At 50.6% G+C, this 14,509-nt stretch overlaps 1 long non-coding RNA gene and 1 pseudogene across 2 annotated transcripts in view; one reads left to right on the forward strand and one right to left on the reverse strand.

Annotated features, from left to right (window-relative positions):
* Positions 1–14,323, forward strand: part of LOC137308608 (zinc finger protein 229-like) — a 25,203-nt pseudogene extending 10,880 nt beyond the window's left edge.
* LOC137308616 (uncharacterized) overlaps positions 566–14,509 on the reverse strand; it is a 28,493-nt gene continuing 14,549 nt past the window's right edge. The window contains exons 3-5 of one of the 2 annotated variants that reach the window (XR_010959582.1): positions 12,619–12,711; positions 9,609–9,792; positions 566–4,123 (exon numbers count right to left, since the gene is read on the reverse strand). This is a non-coding gene — a long non-coding RNA (uncharacterized lncRNA). The remainder of the gene's footprint in view (positions 4,124–9,608; positions 9,793–12,618; positions 12,712–14,509) is intronic. The other variant, XR_010959583.1, reaches the window with a different exon arrangement.

Below are 14,509 nucleotides of genomic sequence, written 5' to 3' on the forward strand. Positions count from 1 at the left end.
TCCGACAGCGCGGAGCTCCCTCGGTACCGACCCTCCGACAGTGCGGAGCTCCCTCGGCACCGACCCTCCGACAGTGTGACGCTCCCTCAGTACTGACCCTCCGACAGTGTGACGCTCCCTCAGTACTGACCCTCCGACAGTGTGACGCTCCCTCAGTACTGACCCTCCGACAGTGTGACGCTCCCTCAGTACCGACCCTCCGACAGTGTGACGCTCCCTCAGTACTGACCCTCCGACAGTGTGACCCTCCCTCAGTACTGACCCTCCGACAGTGTGACCCTCCCTCAGTACTGCACTGAAGTGTCAGCCGAGATTTTGTGCTTCTGACTCAGGCGAGAGTGATACCCACTGAGCCACAGCTGACATCGGCCATATTCTAGTGTGTGGAGCATTCTGGGTATGATTGCCCGCCATTGTAAGCACCAATTGTTGATATTTCTGAGATGGGGTTCAGAAACGCAAGGTGTAAATGATACCGTGAGCCGAAAGAGGTGCATTTGGAGCGGAGAACCAGTGACACACTGCGTAACCGGGCGCAAACATTCATTCTCAGCCCAGACATCACTGAGAGAAAGGAATAAAATTCATTTTATTTGATTTTAAATGGTTTAATTTACAAATTGAATCATGTTTGTGTCATTGTATTTCAAGGCTTCATTTTTTTGAATGTGGAAGGAGAAATGTTTGTCTGTTGTGTCTGTGGGAAAAGATCAAACATCAGTGTGAGTGGAAAATCACCGAGACACACACACCCGAGTGAGAGTGTTCCAGTGCACTGAGTGTGGAAAGAGCTTTAACCAGTCACACAGCCTGAAAAAACATCGCACCGTTCACAGCGGGGAGAAACCGTCCACGTGTTCTGTGTGTGGACGAGGCTTCAACTGATCGTCGAACCTGGAGAGACACAAGGACACCCGGACCATGGAGAAACCGTGGAAATGTGGGGACTGTGGGAAGGGATACAATTCCCCATACCAGCTGGAAACTCATCGACGCAGTCACACCGGGGAGAGGCCGTTCACCTGCTCCGTGTGCGGGAAGGGATTCCCTCGGTCGTCCTACCTGTTGACACACCAGCGAGTTCACCAGTGACTGCAGGCGGTTGGATTCTGCTGTTATTGCTGCTGTTAATCACATCCAGGACTGAACCGTGTTCATTCTGGCAGTTGTTCGAATTTACAATGATAGAATTTGCTTTGTTCTCAATCAAAGTTAATCACATCTCGATATGTGTTAATATCAGAGGCTCGCAAGAACAACAGAGGCCCGCCAGTCATCACATTATCTATCTGGGATGCCCAGGACATAGACTGTCCCTTTGTATTGCCAGGCAGGAGACATCAAGTTAAACTTTAAGCAATTAAACTATTAACACGGCCATTATGTCGAAGTCTGGAGGAATCTCACTTCAATATATATTCTGGGCATCATGTGAGATGACTCACATTAAAGGGGATGATTTAAGAACAAACAGCAAGGCTTTTGGTTTGTTAAGCTGACAGGACGGTCAGAAGTCCAATCGACAGAAGCCAGGCCGGATCACCTTGGGCCTGCAGGAAACCAGTGTGTGTGAGTTTATTGTCTCACCGTAATAGTTCTTATACTATTGGTGTCGGTGTAATAAAGTTGCATTCGGACAATACGCTCGATCCTGACCCACGGGGAATCATTTAATTGAGTTTAAGAGGTTTCCTTCCAGGTGCTTTGTTTCTGCTGACTGGCGGGTCTCACGACTTTGCTTGCGGTGAGGTGACGCTCTTTGAGGGTCGGAGTGAACATTTCCACCGAAATAATTGGCAAAGGAGTTTGTGAGAGACGGTGAGGTCCGTGTTTTTACTGGTTCCTGGATAGTAAATAGTGTTTCTCCTTCCCACTACAGGGAGATGGAAAATAAATAAATTTGTTCCTGTTCCATATTACATAGAATGTACAGCACAGAAACAGGCCATTCGGCCCACCTGGTCCATGCCGGTGTTGGGTGAAAATAAATTCACATCTAATCTGTGGGAAAGTAAAAGGTGCAGTTTATTAAAACCGAGCTGTGGGAGAAGGGTCTCTGACCCCACGGTCTGTGCGATCACCTTCTCCCCGATCAACAAAATTCACAAGCTTATATACAGTCCAAGACTGGAGCACACCGATCGCAGTTACTGCATTACTTGTTCCTCAGCCAATCCGGCTCTGTGACAACATTCAAAAACAATCTAATTATAACTTTCCATCGTTCGCTCAGCCCCTTCTTTTAGTTCGGTCTTTTATCTCAGTTTGTCCAGTTATCTGGACAGGAGGGTCCATTTCTGCTGTCTCGGGGCTCTTGGCCGATCTGAGTCAGTGACTCGTGATTGGACACGGCTCAAAGGTTAATCAAATATCCCCTGCACACACCCACCGGACAGTTGCTGCTTCGTAACCCGATTGTGCTGCAAATTTTAACCTTCTCTCCACAGGCTCAATCACTTTGTCCATTTGTGTTTTTAAAACTAGTCTCAACTGAAACTCGGTTGTCATGCTGTGTCGCCTGACTGCAACACTCAGCTGCTTCAAATCCCAACCCTTCAGTCCCTCCTGTTGGACCCGGTACAAGTTTAGGATTTGCCCCGGGATCAACTTCCGTCCGATGCCGTTTCTGGCCCTCCCCCGGGGAGTCACCCTGTGTTGAGGGTCGGGCTCAATTGTCCTGAGCTCGTCCTTCGTTGATCATCATGTGACTCTTTCCATGTGAGACTCGTCCTCTTCTCCCGTTGCCTGTCGTTCGTCTGTCGTTGATCGCAGGGGTTTTATCGGAACTCCAGATGCTGCTGGAATGCCAGCGAGCGCCAATTTACAACATCCTTTCAAAACTGTTATCATAACACAACATGTTGTCATCACTCCAACAATTATAAATCCAGGCATCAAATACGATCCCCATGATCCTCCAAAGAGCCAGTCCAACCAACCTTCCCCTGAGGTTTGGTGTCATTTCTTTCCCTCCTTCTGTATATGTTCGGCCAAATTGGTTCTATTCTCTGAGCTCTCCGGTATGTCGGTGCAGCACTCAGCACCGATCATTGTGCATGTGCCACCTTCTTTAGCTGGGAGATTATCAAGGGCCATCCTATTCTGGAGAGCTGTTGTTCTCATCGCCACAATTTCTGCACTGATTTCAGACAGGGCTTCAGCTGTGTCATGAGCTACTTTCTCCAATACCGATGCTCCGAGTCGAATTTCCTTTATTGCCCATACCCGGGGAATTAAATAGCGAAGAACCGCCCTGTTGCCGTGATTGCCCTTTTGCATCGATAATGGTGATGATCTGCTCGGGAGGGCAAGTGATGGGTGTCTGACACCACATATCCCAAATAGCAGGACCCAGTCCAATTTCCTGGAAGCCAGGGGTCTGCCTTATGTCCACAAATAAAATAGGTCCCGCTGTAGGCAGTTAGGTTTGGGAATGTGGAAAGGCCGGACTCACCGTTCCTCCCTGTGATTCCGTTCCATTTCCCCCCACTAGTGAGGTTTGTTAAACCAGTTGTGTTAAACCACCAAACTTCTCAGGGTGAACCTTGTTTGAGTGTTGTCCAATTATGTTCACATCTACTGTTTCCTGCTTCCAGATTCCTCTCTTCCCCTCTGCTTCCATTCCTTCTCCAACATCTCGCCCCATCGGGTCTTCCTCCCCCAGTTGTGTTTGTGAGGATGAGATACGGTGGCTTTTCGCTTCTGTTCTCCACGGGGTTTGGACCATCCTTTGAACATGTTTCAGGGATATCCTGCACTCCTGAACTGTGCTCTTTGTTCCTCCCGTTCTCTGCTCTGGGTGTCATTCCCATCAGTACTACTGCTCGGATTGTTTCTACTGACTAACCATTCAGCCCTTTGAATGACGTTCAATGGGATTGGTCTAAAGGGGATTGGGATATGACGATATACCCAACACGCACTGTCTCCCTTGTCCCTCACATACACATAACTCAGATACAAAAAAAGGATTAACAGGGAACTCTCGCTTTTCCCATGCCGGCCGGCGTGTCACTCCGGTCAACGCCACACACATTCCACAAAACAATCCGAGAGTCAAATACATTTTAAAGACGGATTAACAACTTTCCAAAGGATTATTGAGATTGATTGCAGGGATCACCTGTTAAATAGACAAAGATGCATTTTAGTCCTTGTGGACCTTCAGTTGAGTCCAGTGTTCCCACCGCCCCATCCCCTTGATATCGAAACATGCGCAAGTATCTCCACTAACAAGGACTTGATGCGGTCCTCACCATTTTGGGGCAAAGCCTGGTTTTTCTGGTCATTCTTTAACCATTACCTTAGTTCCCGCTGGAGGAACAGGCGGAACTGCAGTCAATCCCAAATCTTTATCTCTTTCCTCCTGTCTCTCCCTCGTTTGTTGTCTCATTCCCTTTAACTGGTTACTTCGTTCCAAGACGTACCTCCGGACTCTATCTCTCAGAGGGCCCTGTATCCTCTCCTCCTGTTATTATTCCATGGGGGAGTTGCATGGCTCTCCCCGTCATTAATCCGGAAGGGGACAAACCCATGGTTCGGTTTGGGCTCGCCCTTAACTTCATTCCCACGGTTGGTGATTCATTCACCCATTGCTGTTGCTTTTCCCCTAACGCCTCGGCTAAGGCTGTTTACAAAGTCCGGATCATTCCTTCCCCCATTCCCGAACTCTGGGGATGGGAGGGAATCTGGAATTTTTGCTTTATTCCCATCCATTCGCATCTCTTTTTCATTACTTTCCCTGTAAAACGTGTCCCCTGATCTGAATCGATTTGGATTGGTCCTCCCCATCGGGGAATTATTCCTTCTGCCATTATTCTCGCCACTGTGGCGGCTGTGCAGTCCCCAGTAGGGAAGGGCTCAACCCATCGAGTAAACTGGTCTATAATGACCAGGCAATATCTCTTCCCTCTCCAACTTGGTGACGGTCCGGTGAAATCTCTTTGTATCTTTTCCCAAGGACCTCTAGGTCTCGGCCGGTGGGCCATTCGTATTTTTACTGGCCGTCCTGGGTTATGCTGGGCGCATGTCAGACAATTTAGACAATACTTTGCTCCATCCCTTCCTTCACCTGGCCACCACCATTCTTGTCCTACCTGATGGGTCATCGCCCCTCTGCCCGCATGATCTCTGCCATGGTGTAACTCCAAGAGCGTTTGTCGAATACAAGCGGGGGGTGGGGGGGCTATTACCTTCCCGTTCTTTCGCCAAACCCCCCTGATCATCTGCTCCACCTCCTGCCCGATACCATTCCTGCTTTTCTCCCGGCGCGGTATCCCAGTGTGACCTTCCGATGTCTATCTGGTCTACCTGTGCACTTGCTACCGGTAGTTCCTGTTCTAATGCCCGCTGCGCTGCCAAATCCGCGGCCCGATTGCCCTCCTGCTGGCGGGTTTCTACCTTCTGATGGGCTTTAATTTTTACTACTGCTGCCTGCTTTGGTGCTTTTGCAGCTTCCAAGAGGGCCCCTATTCGCTGTTGATGCCTGATGAGATCTCCTCCTGCGGTGACACATCCCCTTCTTCCCCAAGCTATCATATAATCGTGGAGCTCTCCAAACGCATATCTACTATCTGTGTCAATATTTACTGATTATCCTTCTGCCAGGGTCAGGGCCTCAGTGAGTGCTACTAATTCTGTCACTTGGGCTGATAATGCCCCGTCCGATCTGCCGGTCAATACTGTTTCTAACTTTTCATTTACGACCGCCCGCCCAGTTCGGGGAGAGCCGTCAACATATTTTCTGGAGCCGTCCACATATCGGGTAATGTGTGGGTCTCCCAGAGGATCTTCCTCCAAAGGGTCTGCGTCAACTTCCTCATCGACTTCTGCACATCCCTGGGGATCCCCTGATCCCAGGATCCCTTCAGCGGGATTCTCCCCCCCCCCGTATCCCGAACAATTCCCACTGATTGGTCCTTAGGTATTAGGACCGTCTCCCAAGGTGCCCTCCGCATGTTCGCTCCTGACCGGAGCTTGTTATTATTGATCATTTCTCCGATCGTCTGTCTGGTATGGAGGATAATGTCCCCTGGTCATTACTGTGGGCTCGCTAACCTTTACCGCCCACGCTGCTCAGTCCAGTGCTGCTCCACATTGTGATAATCCAGCGGCTCCGGATGACTGTTTAGTGGGGTGATATGGTACTGGCCGTCGCCTGTCCCCATGGTGTTGGGTTATCACGGCGGTGTAGAACCCCCCTTCATTCTCACAATGAATGTGGACTGGTTTCCTCATGTCGGGCAGACCGAGGCCAGGGGCTGATATCAGCGCTTGTTTTAAACTCCCATCTGCCTGCTCCTGTTCTAGTCTCCACTCTACCCGGGGTATTACCGGGAATTCCCCCTTTCACCAATTTCTGGACCGGTTCCGCTGTCGCTGCAAAGTTCGGTCTAAAATTCCTCCGATAATTAAAGAGACCTAAAACCTTCCTGATTCCTCGTACTGAGACCGGTCGGGGCATCTCTTGTATGGCCTTCCGTCGGTCACCTGGCATGGCTCGGGTCCCCTGGGACAATTGTTGTCCCGGGTAAATAACTGTGCTCTGCCTGATTTGAGCTTTTTTAGGGTTTATCTTGAACCCTCCTGTTTCCAGGGCTTGTAGGACATCAATTAAAGCAGCTGCATGTCCATGCTCATCTCCCGAGGCGATGAACAGATCGTCCACGGATTGCAACGCAGTTCTGCGATACGGGTTGAGGCTCAGTGTTTCTAACAGTGAGCTCATTGCCCGGTGGAACACCCCCGGGCTGTTATTGAACCCCTGAGGTAGCCTAGTCCATGGATACTGTCTTTTCCCAACCGTAAAGGCAAACTTATTCTGGGATTCCTGGTCCAAGGGTAAAGACCAGAATCCATGAGCAAGATCCAAAACTGTAAAAATCTTGTGCTCCGAGTTCAAGGCATTTCAGATTGTGGATGGGCTGGCCGCTATTGGGTGCAATTTGGGCGTGACCTTGTTTAATTCAGTCGAATCAATAGTCAGTCGGAATGATTTCTCCGGTTTGGTGACTGGCCATACGGGCGAGTTGGTCGTGCTTTCGGTAATCCTAATTATGCTCCTTTCTTCCAGATCACCCACTATTTCTTGTCCCGCTTCCCGTGCTTCTGGTTTAATAGGGTGTTGCTTATGGGGCTTGTGTTCCGGACCTGGGACCCTGATTGGCTCCGTCTTTACCCGTCCGGTATCCTGTTTTTGTCTCAGCCCAAACCCCTCTCATCATTTGGCGTCTGGTTTTCGTTCCAGTTCCCAATCCCTGCTCGAGGATGCTGTACTCCCTCCCCGAGCCAAATTGGTGCATGGTTTATCTATACTGACCTTGGACCATCTCCTTTGGACCAAACAATTTTATTTTGCGCTGAGTCCACCAATATATTAAATTCCTTTAGCAGGTCTATTCCTGATATGGTCCCTTCGTTATTTGGACACACATAAAATTGGGCGGGGAGGAGTTTTCCTGTTATCTCGAAAACTTGTACTTCACTCTTATAAGCCTTAATTTTTATACCCCCTAATCCTACTGTATATATAAATATTCCCTGGTTGTCGGAAGGGGAAAATCAGTCAAGGATACCGATGCTCCTGTGTCAACGAACATTCCACCCGGTTGGCCCCCTAATAATGCTGCTCCATAGACTCGGTTATCCGAGCCTCCTTTTACGGGGGCCGCCTCCCCTCATTGACTCTTCCCTTTCGACTTGAGGTGCTCCAGAAAGTCCCTTCTATCCTCCGGACTGAGATAAGTGCCCTGTGTCTGGTCCACCTTTCCTTTCTTCTGCCAACAGCTGCGACTCTGGTGTCCTGGCTCACCGCAACAGTCACATCTCCCTTTCTCTCCACTCCTGCAATCCCTTGCCATGTGTCCCATCTTCCCACAATTCCAACAGTTCCCCTGAATCCTCTTGTTTGATTGCGATGCCTCTCCCTGCTGCTACCCTTTCCTGTTTCATTTTTACACCTCCCTTTTCGGTGTGTTCAGATTCCCTCGCATCTATCTGAGGTGCCCATTGAACTGCGAGATCATACGGAGGGGCGGCTACTCCCCCCATTTTTCGGATGGCCTGGTGTACCGATGAGAGTCCATCCTTAAACATCTGGATGAAGGGCTGGTCCTGTCCGTTGTGGGTTTGCTTGCCCTGACGATTCGCAATAGGCGTCAAACAATCGTTCTCCGTAATCACGACTAGATTCTGCCTTTCTTTGCTTTACTGATTGGATTTCCCCCCCAGTTTATAGTCGGGCCCCCAAGTGCTGTTTCTCCTGCGATCTTAAAGGGCCCGTAGGCCGCCCGCTGTGTCCCCCAGTGAAACACCCGCAGGTATTGCACCCGCCCACGCTCAGTCTTGCATGCCCGCAGCGGGGTTTACATTTCTCCATTTGCCGACTGGGCGTTTCGCCCCAAACTAACTGGTGGACGTGTCGAGGATGGAAATCATGGACTCCCCACATTCCCTGCAGATTCCTCCAGAACTCCGAGTTCTGACCACGGGGTTTCAGGGTTCCGAAATCTTTAAGGATGGCTTGTTTTTCAAGAGGTGAGAAAGCCCGAGATCGACTTTGAGCTGGCACTGGGTGTCGTATTACGGGGGCCATCGGCACGGCCGGAATATTATTCTCCTCTCTCGGTGGAGCCGAGGCAGACAGCGGGGGGGGTTTCTTTATCCCATTTGTCTCCTCTTCCCTCGCCTCTCAATTCCATCCTTTCGATTAAAGTCTCGAATTCTGCTCTTATTTTCTGTTCTTCCATCTCACTGGTTCGTGTATTAACCCCTTTTTGTTAACGTTACTAACTGATGGATTAAAATTACTCCTGCTTTCTTAGTTGTCTTTTGTTTCTGCTTTTCCCTCCACTCCCGTTGTGTTGTTGGTTTTTTGAGGGGGTCCCAACCATCTCTCCTCATTTTATCCATCAAGCCCTTTTGGTCGTCAGCATGGAGCCGACTCATTGATCCAGGCCGACCCCAGTCTGGGCCTCCGCCTTCCGCCAGAATGTATTCAATGTTATCAGTTTACCGCGTTCCGGTCCCCCCTAATCTTTTCCCAAAGGTAGGGGAGTCTATAACGAGGGGGCATAGATTTAAGGTGAGAGGGGAGAGATACAAAAGGGTCCAGAGGGGCAATTTTTTCACTCAAAGGGTGGTGAGTGTCTGGAACGAGCTGCCAGAGGCAGTAGTAGAGGCGGGTACAATTTTGTCTTTTAAAAAGCATTTGGACAGTGACATGGGTAAGATGGGTATAGAGGGATATGGGCCAAGTGCAGGCAATTGGGACTCGCTTAGTGGTATAAACTGGGCGACATGGACATGTTGGGCCGAAGGGCCTGTTTCCATGATGACGGTCCTGACTTGTAACTATCGCTGTCAGAGGTGATTATTTCACCTGCAGCTGTTAATACACAACATCACGGAATGCAACACAACAGATCCCGCAACGCAACACAGCAGAGAGACTTTCAGTCTGTCTCGGATTCCCAACTGACTCTGCCCTTCACATGGGGCCCAGTCGCCCTCTTAATTCCGGCTCAGGATGGGTCCTCCAGACACGTACATTCCGAAATAACACATCAGGTTTCAATCAGCTGAACCACTATTTAAACTGCATCTCTCACCCCTCACAGATACCAGGTTCTTTGGACACTGCCTCGCTCTCACACCGCCCTTCCGACTGATCCAGTTTCTGGACGGTCAAAAATCTGACTGCTCGCCCCGCTCCCTGGTGCGGGCGGTCTTCCAGCTCCGAAGTATCCCGCCGACTCCGCCAATTTGTTGGGTGAGAATAAATTCACATCTAATCTGTGGGAAAGTAAAAGGTGCAGTTTATTAAAACCGAGCTCTGGGAGAAGGGTCTCTGACCCCACGGTCTGTGCGATCACCTTCTCCCCGATCAACAAAATTCACAAGCTTATATACAGTCCAAGACTGGAGCACACCGATCGCAGTTACTGCATTACTTATTCCTCAGCCAATCCGGCTCTGTGACAACATTCAAAAACAACCTCATTATAACTTTCCATCGTTCGCTCAGCCCCTTCTTTTAGTTCGGTCTTTTATCTCAGTTTGTCCAGTTATCTGGACAGGAGGGTCCATTTCTGCTGTCTCGGGGCTCTTGGCCGATCTGAGTCAGTGACTCGTGATTGGACACGGCTCAAAGGTTAATCAAATATCCCCTGCACACACCCACCGGACAGTTGCTGCTTCGTAACCCGATTGTGCTGCAAATTTTAACCTTCTCTCCACAGGCTTAATCACTTTGTCCATTTGTGTTTTTAAAACTAGTCTCAACTGAAACGAGGTTGTCATGCTGTGTCGCCTGACTGCAACACTCAGCTGCTTCAAATCCCAACCCTTCAGCTTTAACCAGTTACACAGCCTGAAAAAACATCGCACCGTTCACAACGGGGAGAAACCGTCCACGTGTTCTGTGTGTGGACGAGGCTTCAACTGATCGTCCAACCTGGAGAGACACAAGGACACCCGGACCACGGAGAAACCGTGGAAATGTGGGGACTGTGGGAAGGGATTCAATTTCCCCATCCAGGCTGGAAACTCATCGACGCAGTCACACCGGGGAGAGGCCGTTCACCTGCTCCGTGTGTGGGAAGGGATTCACTCGGTCGTCCCACCTGTTGACACACCAGCGAGTTCACCAGTGACTGCAGGCGGTTGGATTCTGCTGTTATCGCTGCTGTTAATCACATCCAGGACTGAACCGTGTTCATTCTGGCAGTTGTTAGAATTTACAATGTTAGAATTTGCTTTGTTCTCGATCAAAGTTAATCACATCTCGATCTGTGTTAATATCAGAGGCTCGCAAGAACAACAGAGGCCCGCCAGTCATCACATTATCTATCTGGGATGCCCAGGACATGGACTGTCCCTTTGTATTGCCAGGCAGGAGACATCAAGTTAAACTTCAAGCAATTAAACTATTAACACGGCCCAATGTCCCCCCTGCAACTTCCCGATTCCCGCGGCTCTGGCTCCTCCCCCCCCCCCCCCATCTGACCTGTCGGCGACCCTACTTTTGATCACCTCTGGACCCTGTGCATCTAAACCCTAACCCAGGCCTTTATAGCCCTGGGGCTGGATTTCTGCAACACTCTCCTGACCGACCCTCCACAAACTAAACTGCACTGCCCGAAAGGGAGGTGGAAACAGATTCAATAAATCTGCCAGCACCATATTAAAAAGACTTGATGCACTGTGTGTTTAACGCAAGGCTGATTTATTCGACATTTATCCAGAATATTAAACTCCAGCCCAGTTCTCGGGGTTATTAACATCAGCAGAAACAAACCCCAATTGTCAGAATGAACATGGTTCAGTCGTGGATGTGATTAACAGCAGAATCCAAGCCCTGCAGTTATTTGTGAACTCGCTGGTGTGTCAGCAGGGCAGAGACTGAGTGAATCCCTTCCCGCACACGGAGCAGGTGAACGGCCTCTCCCCGGTGTGAGCGCGTCGATGAGTTTCCAGCTCCGACGGGGAACTGAATCCCTTCCCACAGTCCCCACATTTCCACGGTTTCTCCCCGGTGTGACTGCGATTGTCTCTCGACAGACCTGACGATCGGCTGAAGCCTCCTCCACACACACAACACGTGTGCGGTCTCTCACTGCTGCCCTGTTCAAAGGCCGATGATGTTCAGGTCCCGGTGAACCGAGTGATTCTGAGCCGCACCCGGCGAGTAATGGCGGCGGTGGGCCCCCACAATCCCCCGCGCCCCAGAAACCCCTCTATCTCTTCCCTCTGCTCAGACTGCGCATGCTCCCCAGGCCCCGCGCCCTGCATTCTGGGAGCAGCCTCGGGCCTGTCGTTTTGTCGCTCAGTCGGACTCGGGGGAAACGGGAGAAGAAAACCGGGAATAAAAAGGCGGCGGGTAGGCGCTGGGTGATGTGTTTAATGGAGCCCCGGGGTTCCCCTCCGCCCGCCGCTCCCCCACCCCCCGGGGCTCTGATTCGGGGCCTGAGCCGCACTCGGTGTCGCCGAGACTCCGCTCGGCCCCGCTCCGTCTCCGGGACCCGCACCGCGCATGCTCCGCCCGCCAGCCCTGCCCGCGCCTGCGCGCTGCGCCTCCTGCTGATGGAGATAGACCGTATTCTACCGCGCGGGGCATTCTGGGTGGATGCGCCTCAGCGGGAACTCCTGGAATCACAGACTGGGGACAGAGAGAGGCCGTTCGGCCCATCGTGGCAGTGCCAGCTCTCTGATAGAGCGATCCAATTCACACAGTACTCGACATACTTCATATATTTTTAGTCCAGTAATATAGTACTGAACACAGATTAGATATTTTAGCCCAGTAATATAGTGCTGTACATACATTATACATATATTAAGCTTAGCTGCCTGCATGAGAAATCACAGGTGTCTGTGTCCTGAACAGGAACCAGCAAGTGTGGATCTGCAGAGCAGCGAGAATTGGGAGAGTGAACATGAGGTGGAGCAGAGGGAGGGAGGAGGGAGAGAGTGTGGGACGGGGATTTACAGCTTGAGGGGAACGAGAGGGGAAAGAATGTTCCACAGAAACTAGAATTGTCTGTTCAAAATGACTTTTGTAAACTCCTTTTACAGGGGATTAGAAGGGGAGGATTTGCAGACGGGAAACTCAAACCAAACCTCACGTCAAGATCTGACAGAGTCACTCGATTCATCAGGACCTGAATATCATCGGCCTTTGAATGTGGAAGGAGAAATGTTTGTCTGTTGTGTCTGTGGGAAAAGATCAAACATCAGTGTGAGTGGAAAATCACCGAGACACACACACCCGAGTGAGAGTGTTCCAGTGCACTGAGTGTGGAAAGAGCTTTAACCAGTTACACAGCCTGAAAAAAGATCGCACCATTCACAGCGGGGAGAAACCGTCCACGTGTTCTGTGTGTGGACGAGGCTTCATCTGATCGTCCAACCTGGAGAGACACAAGGACACCCGGACCACGGAGAAACCGTGGAAATGTGGGGACTGTGGGAAGGGATTCAATTCCCCATCCCGGCTGGAAACTCATCGACGCAGTCACACCGGGGAGAGGCCGTTCACCTGCTCCGTGTGTGGGAAGGGATTCACTCAGTCATGCAACCTCCAGAAACACCAGCGAGTTCACAATGGGGACAGACCGTTCACCTGCTCCGTGTGTGGGAAGGGGTTTACTGCTTCAACCAGCCTACTGACACACCAGCACATTCACACCGGGGAGAGGCCGTTCACCTGCTCCGTGTGCGGGAAGGGGTTCGCTCAGTTCTCTGTTCTACAGAATCACCAGCGAGTCCACACTGATCAGAGACCGTTTCAATGTTCTGACTGCACTGGGACTTTTAAAACCTCGTGGGAGCTACTAATGCACCAATCTGTTCACTCCGAGGAGAGGCCGTTCAGTTGCTCTCACTGTGGGAGGAGGTTCAGGCGCTCGTCCAACCTGCTGACACACCAGAGTGTTCACACCGGGGAGAGGCCGTTCACCTGCTCTGTGTGCGGGAAGGGATTCACTCAGTCATCCCACCTGCTGACACATCAGCGAGTTCACACTGGGGAGAGGCCGTTCACCTGCTCCGTCTGCGGGAAGGGATTCACTCAGTCATCCGACCCGCTGAAACACCAGCGAGTTCACACTGGGGAGAGGCCGTTCACTTGCTCGGTGTGTGGGAAGGGATTCACTCGGTCGTCCCACCTGCTGAGACACCAGAGCGTTCACACCGGGGAGAGGCCGTTCACCTGCTCCGAGTGTGGGAAGGGATTCACTCAGTCATCCGACCTGCCGACACACCAGCGAGTTCACACCGGGGAGAGGCCGTTCACCTGCTCCGTGTGTGGGAAGGGATTCACTCAGCGCACCACCCTGCTGAGACACCAGCGAGTTCACAAGTAACTGCAGGGGTTTGGATTCTGCTGTTAACCACATCCAGGACTGCACCATGTTCCTTCGGGCAGTTGTGGGGGGGTTTGTTTCTGCTGACTGGCGGGTCTCACGACTTTGCCTGCGGTGAGGTGACGCTCTTTGAGGGTCGGAGTGAACATTTCCACAGAAATAATTGGCAAAGGAGTTTGTGAGAGACGGTGAGGTCCGTGTTTTTCCTGGTTCCTGGATAGTAAATAGTGTTTCTCCTTCCCACTACAGGGAGATGGAAAATAAATACATTTGTTCCTGTTCCATATTACATAGAATTCTATGACATAGAATAGGGGGGAGTGGGACTAATTGGATGGTTTTCAAAGAGCCAGCAAAGGCACAATGGGCCGAATGGCCTCCCGTCTGTGCTGTAAGATTGTACGATCACAGATAAGTAAATATGTGCATGCAATGTGTGTCGTTACATCAATAAATAAATAATGCCTTCAATAGCTTAAAAAAAGTTCAAACATTCGTGCTTTTCCTTCCTATTTGGTTTTAGACACAAAATAAAATCACAGCAAATGTCTGTCAATCTGTTCCCATTGCTGTCCATTCTAAGCCATCAATGCACAAGGGGAAAAGGGGAGGATTCTCAAACAGCAAGTTCAGGCACATTCTTTGAA

The sequence above is a fragment of the Heptranchias perlo genome, unplaced genomic scaffold, assembly GCF_035084215.1.
Source record: "Heptranchias perlo isolate sHepPer1 unplaced genomic scaffold, sHepPer1.hap1 HAP1_SCAFFOLD_134, whole genome shotgun sequence".
NCBI classification, from domain to species: Eukaryota; Metazoa; Chordata; class Chondrichthyes; order Hexanchiformes; family Hexanchidae; genus Heptranchias; species Heptranchias perlo.